Source organism: Dendropsophus ebraccatus, chromosome 1 (assembly GCF_027789765.1).
Source record: "Dendropsophus ebraccatus isolate aDenEbr1 chromosome 1, aDenEbr1.pat, whole genome shotgun sequence".
Classification (NCBI taxonomy): Eukaryota; Metazoa; Chordata; class Amphibia; order Anura; family Hylidae; genus Dendropsophus; species Dendropsophus ebraccatus.
The window spans coordinates 160128881-160134880 of record NC_091454.1 but is presented as its reverse complement, the minus strand read 5'-3'; the positions used below and the strand labels follow the sequence as shown (position 1 = coordinate 160134880).

General features: G+C 37.2%; 1 protein-coding gene across 1 annotated transcript in view; it reads left to right on the top strand.

Moving 5' to 3' along the window:
* The first annotated feature begins 202 nt into the window (after positions 1–202).
* The window catches only part of CYP19A1 (cytochrome P450 family 19 subfamily A member 1), a 34411-nt gene continuing 28613 nt past the window's right edge, over positions 203–6000 (top strand). The window contains exon 1 of the mRNA XM_069956583.1: positions 203–250. The gene's annotated coding sequence lies outside the window, so the exon portion shown is untranslated. The remainder of the gene's footprint in view (positions 251–6000) is intronic.

The window sequence follows — 6000 nt, the reverse complement described above, 5'->3', positions numbered from 1 at the left end:
TTAGGATTTTTATTTTGGTCCCTAATTGAATGAAAACAGATGTAAGGTCAAGTTACTAACTTCTCCTGTTTAGTTGTAATGACACTTATGAAATAAATCACCTGTATCCAAGCAACTGATATCATGGCAACTTCAAGCACCTTTCCCACTAACAGGGCTGGTCATATTTTTTTTTCCACATTCAGTATATTAAAGGGGTACGAAGGCTCCGAGGCTCCTCAGAGAATGCTGACGTGCCCACTGCACACAGGTAGAGTTCTCTCTCTTTTTTGCTGCCTATTTTACTGCATTCAATAGAAAATTACATCAACCTATGTATCCATGCATTTTATATTGGATCATCTTTATGACATCTTTTTGAGGATATTCATCCTATAATTCTATTAAATAGATTAGGATATGTGGGTCATTCCTATTGTTTGTTTAGAATTCTTACTTTTGTAGCATAATCTCTGAAATGATAACTATAGCTAAACTATAGGATGATGATAGGTAAATGGGTCTGGTGCTTTTCCTGGTTTGTAGGATTTTTTAAGTTTATCAATGTTGCATGTATAAAGCTGGGATGAAGAGTGATGATGCTGTATGATGACATTATGCTCTAATGGAAGACATTGCAGAGATGAAACCATTAAATACTGTCAGGAAAAGAGAAAATATAGATTATATTAATATATTATATTATGCAAACGTCCAAGAGCCTAACTAAAGCTGCTATTTATCAGCATAGAACTATAGGTAGCTGCAATAGATGAAAGCTATTCCCTGCAAAATATATAACTATTTTAATGGATGGGGTGGGTCCAGAATTTTTTTTTTATAAAGTTAAGAATAACTTTATTTATATATTTACATATATACATACAAAATAGATCCCAAATTGTTCTAACACCCAGTTAGACACAGCATATATATATTATTATTATTATTTTTTTTAATTTATGCTCTATAAACAACAGTTGTGATACAGTCACTTGATCTTCTCCGGGCAGTCATTTTTGCAAGGGTTTTGAGAATTTTAAGAAAGAAAAACCTAAAACTTTACACAAACCCCATCAGAGTTCTACTCACAAGGGTCCATGAGGCTGAAATATAAGCACCGGTGTGCAGCACCCAGCACCCTAGAGTTACCTTAGCACGTACGGGGTGTAATTTCAATGGAAAGACTACAAATCCTTGAGCCCAAGTTTGACAGAGACAGCGGAGGGCCCATATGTCCCCTTTAATAGGACAGTATCAGATAGTGTAAGGTTCCCAACTGTTAAAAACTACTTGGTTATTTATTCATACATTACTATTAAGAATAAACAAGTGAAATGTTCATTCAGGTACTAGGTTGCAGTTCAGGTACAGTATATTTTCGGTCGGTACTGTGAATTACTATCCTACCGTTTTTGCTGCATTTAAGAATCAGAGCAGAAAGCACAGCCCTATACACTTCAGAATTCATACTGCTCCAGTTCCATGCCATACATACCCATGCCATAACATCCAACAACAACCTGAGAGGGCAGGCAACGCCTTGGTACCATCGGGTGCTTTTGAGAGTTAAATAACAAGCACAGAAAGACAAGAGACCAGGGTACTAAACATCCTACACATTACACCACCATGCGTGGCTTTCTCAGGCGTGCACACAAAGCTGTACAATGCCATGTAGTGCCATTTCCCATGGATTGAACTGCATTTTTACTGTGGATTTTACTGTATACAATTTAGATACACTTATCAAGTAGTCCTCAGGGGATGAAAATGTTTAGAAAGAAACCTTATTGTTGCAAAAATACAAATAAAGCATACTTACCTTTCCCTACCACTCCCTGGTGATTTTCATTTCTTCCTGCTTCCAATCACTGAAATGGGTCACCACTAGAGATGAGCGAACCTGGAGCATGCTCGAGGCGATCCGAACCCGAACTTTCGGCATTTGATTAGCTGTGGCTGCTGAAGTTGGATAAAGCCCTAAAGCTATGTGGAAATCATGGATATAGTCATTGGCTGTATCCATGTTTTCCAGACAACCATAGAGCTTTATCCAACTTCAGCAGCCACCGCTAATCAAATACCGAACGCTCGGGTTCGGATCAACTCGAACCCGAACCCAGTTCGCTCATCTCTAATCACCACTGCTTATGTGGAGATATTAAGGGAGCATATTAAGACCTTAGCCAGGATGTAATGCTTTGGTCTTCCAAATGAGCAATGGCCCTGAGCATAATTCCAAAGTTGTGGCAAAGTATCTTTGTTATAACTATAGCCAGACAAGTGCTAAACAGGAAAAACATCCAATTCTTACCTTCATGCTTCTCCTTTTCCATGAAAATCACAACGCTCTAGTCCCACTACTTGGCACTTCCAGGTTCAGGGTTGGCACATGAATGTACCTGCAGCAGCCTCTCTGCTGTGGGCGGTGATTGCTATTACCACCCTCTCTAGCAGAGCAAGCGGTGATAGCGGTTACCACTTGCTGTGGAGATGCTGCCATTCTGTGCTATAGGGTCAGACAGCCTCCCCCCAGGTACTGTATATAAGCATATATACAGAAGCCCTGCAGTTCCTGACATAAGAGTTGGTGGCAGCAGACAGGGCTGGGCCACTCCTTAATGCTGCCACTAAATGGAAGTGGCTATATAAAGAAAAACTATACATTTAATTCAATGAAGTAATATCACAAAGTAATTAAACCTTATTAAGCATTGTATTAACGAAAAGAAAAGTTGAGTCCCTGGAGTACCCCTTTAAGCAGTTACAGCAGACTGGTTACCCTGCATAGATTTTTTCACCACAGGTAGATGTATTTTTTAAAACCCCATTCTACACATCTGCAGTATATATCCACCCATATGTGTTGACTTATTAAGAAAAAAAATCAGTACAACTACTAAAATATAGTTTTCATATAACCTACCCTAAGACTGGATGGACTGGTGTATACTGTACATCAAAGTTTTGAATTTAACCCTTTATTGCCACAAAATGTGGGTGCTGTACTTGTTCAGAACTATGTTGTTGCTCATTCCCACATTCATCACCGCAGCCACAACTTTTTAGAGGTGATTTACAACTCTGTATATCTGTCTGTTACCAGTTGAAAGTAATTTTTTCTCCACTTTAATACAGTGGTATGAACAGAAGATTGTTTTCATACATTTTATTATGTATTTTTACTTCACCATAAATAATGCATTGAAGTCTTAGAATTGTTCTATATAATTTTATTTATCCTGCACAGCAAATGCTGCATACAAAAATTTGCCAACATATTTTTTATTACATCATCCAAAAATATGATTTAAAAAGCAATCCCTCAGTCATATGCTATCAATAAAAATTATAGCTTAGCCTGCTGAAAAATTATCTTTTGCACTTTGGTTTTGTCTTGTATTTTTGCTTTATATGATATTCTTCCAGGTCTTGGTGGTCACCCTAATTATAGAGCTTTCCCTTTGCTTGCTTTCCTGGCCATGTTTCTGAACAATTTTAAGTGTTTTTATATGTGTTTTAGAATTGTAAAGTGCTGCGGAAAATGTTGGTGCTATATACATTTAATTTTTATTATATTTTTTGGTTGTTGGACTTTATTATTCATTTCTTAGGTTTACAAATAGTGGTGTGCACAAAATTATTGTTTTGTGCTCTTTTCCTTGGTGTTATTTGTAAGTCATAAATGGTTAATGCAATATTCTTGTTAAACTTTAAATTTAAGATGGAAATTCTCATTTTGGTCACGCTTTGATTATTATTATTTATTTTTAAAGCACCCTTGATTCCAGAGCGCTATACAAGAGATAGGGGTTAACAGATAGGAATGTTACGAGATCGAAAACACATGACATGAATAAGGTAAATAGCAGACTGGTACATGGGGAGAGAGGACCCTGCCCTACTCTTTGATGACATTGACTGCTTATAAACTATAAACCTATAGGTACCTAAGTGAAAATCATAGGAAACACAATGTAATTAAACTAATACCACGCAAACAGATTGATATTTTTTATTAAGAGCGTTAAGTAAAAAATTACAATGGAGGGAGAAAACATAAGTGACTCCCGTATGTCTGTCAGTATAAGATGTATGGGGCTCTCCCGACCTTCCACCAACAGTTAAAGTTGGTGGAGATAAGGGTCAGGTGTGATGGAAAATTACAAACCAACCCCTTTGTTCTGCGACAGATAAGCTGCAGTCTGAGCTCTCTGGTTGTGGCTTAACCCTACCTTTAGAGAACACAGGAGTGCTCAGACTTGCCAAACGTTCTTGTGTATGGGGAGGATGAGGGCCAGACCAAAGAGATAAATGACGTCTAGACACTTGATTGGCCGTTAGTTATTGAAAGTATATGCCCACCTTAAGGTACCCATGCCTGAGGCAGCTAAGCAGCCCCAAATCATAATGCTTCCTCCACCATATTTGGGATGAAGTGCTGGTGTGCTAACAAAAAGTTCTATTTTTTTTAACCCCTTAACAACAATGGACGTAAATGTATGCCATGAAAGTCATACAGGACAGAAGCTGTGCTCCTGTCACTGTCCAATCTGGACCCCCACAGTGTAATGCGGGGGTCCCGATCAGTCTATCTGGCTGCCTGAGGTCTCTTAACTCTTCCCTAGCTGTCAGATCTGCGATCACTGCATTGAGTCTGCCACAGGCAGGCTCAGTGCTATGATCGCAGTTAACACTGATCAATGCTATGCCTATGGCATAGCAATGATCAGTGTTACGGATCGAATGTATGCAAGTTATAGTCCCCCAGTGTGAAAAAAAAGGATTTAAAAACATGCCATAGCCCCTCCCCCAATAAAAGTTGAAATTCCCCCCTCTCCCATTTGATAAATTAAACATTGAAAAATAATAAAATAAATAAACATATAATACACCGTAGCATGCGTAATTTTCTGATCTATTAAAATAAACCTTCACTGTTCCCATACAGTGAATGGCATAAACAAAAAAACTGTAAAAGATTGCTAGTTTTTTATTACATTTTATATTAAAAAAAAAATTATAAAAAGCGATCAATACGTCTGATCTACACAAATATGGTACTAAAACTAAAGATTATGCCGCAAGAAATTATGCCGGATACAGCCCTGTAGGTGAAAAAATAAAAGTGCTATAACAGTCACAATGCGGCCTTTTTAAATATACCTATTTGCAAAGAAAGATGTTTTACTGGTGATAAAAAAGTAAAACATTAGAAAAGCTATATAAACTGCATATGGCTATGTTCACACAACATCAAAAATATTGAAAAGGTGTCCGATTTTCATATTTAAAAAAAACGTCCGTTTTTGCAGAGATTTAACTGACTGCAATGGCAATGCATTAAAGTCAATGAGAAGACGGACGTCCATTGCACACAGTGTATTAAATAACGGATGTTTTTGCCACAGGCGTTTTTATTTTGTCACTGTTCTTTCTCTGTTTTTACTATTAAATGTAATGGACTTTTCAATTAAGCCGTATCCAAAGGCCAATTAGTAACCCCAAACTAGAATAATGTACCAACAGCCGTCATTACACTAAGGGGAGGCCAGACAGCTAAATAACGTCTGTTATTTTAGCCTCAAAATAACAGACGTAATTTTAAATGGAGCTCAAAAGACGTTGTGTGAAGATAGCCTATCGCTGTATTCAGACTGACCTACAGAATAAAGATAAAATGACAGTTTTACTATAAAGTGCATTACTTAAACACGGAAACCCCCCCAAAATGTACAGAATTTACTTTTTTTCCCAATTTCACCCTATAAATAATGTTTTGGGGATTTCGACATTCATTTTATGGTAGATTGAAAGGCGGCATTACAAAGTACACCTGTTCCTGAAAAAAACAAGACCTCATTGGGCCCTGTAGATGAAAAAAAAAAAAAAAAAAGAATGTTATTTCTTCTAGAAAGCGACGAGGAAAAAACAAAAACGCTAAATTTAAAATTGTTGTGGTCATTTGGGCCATTTTAGGCTTCGTCCTAAAGGGGTTAATTTACCCATAGAACATTT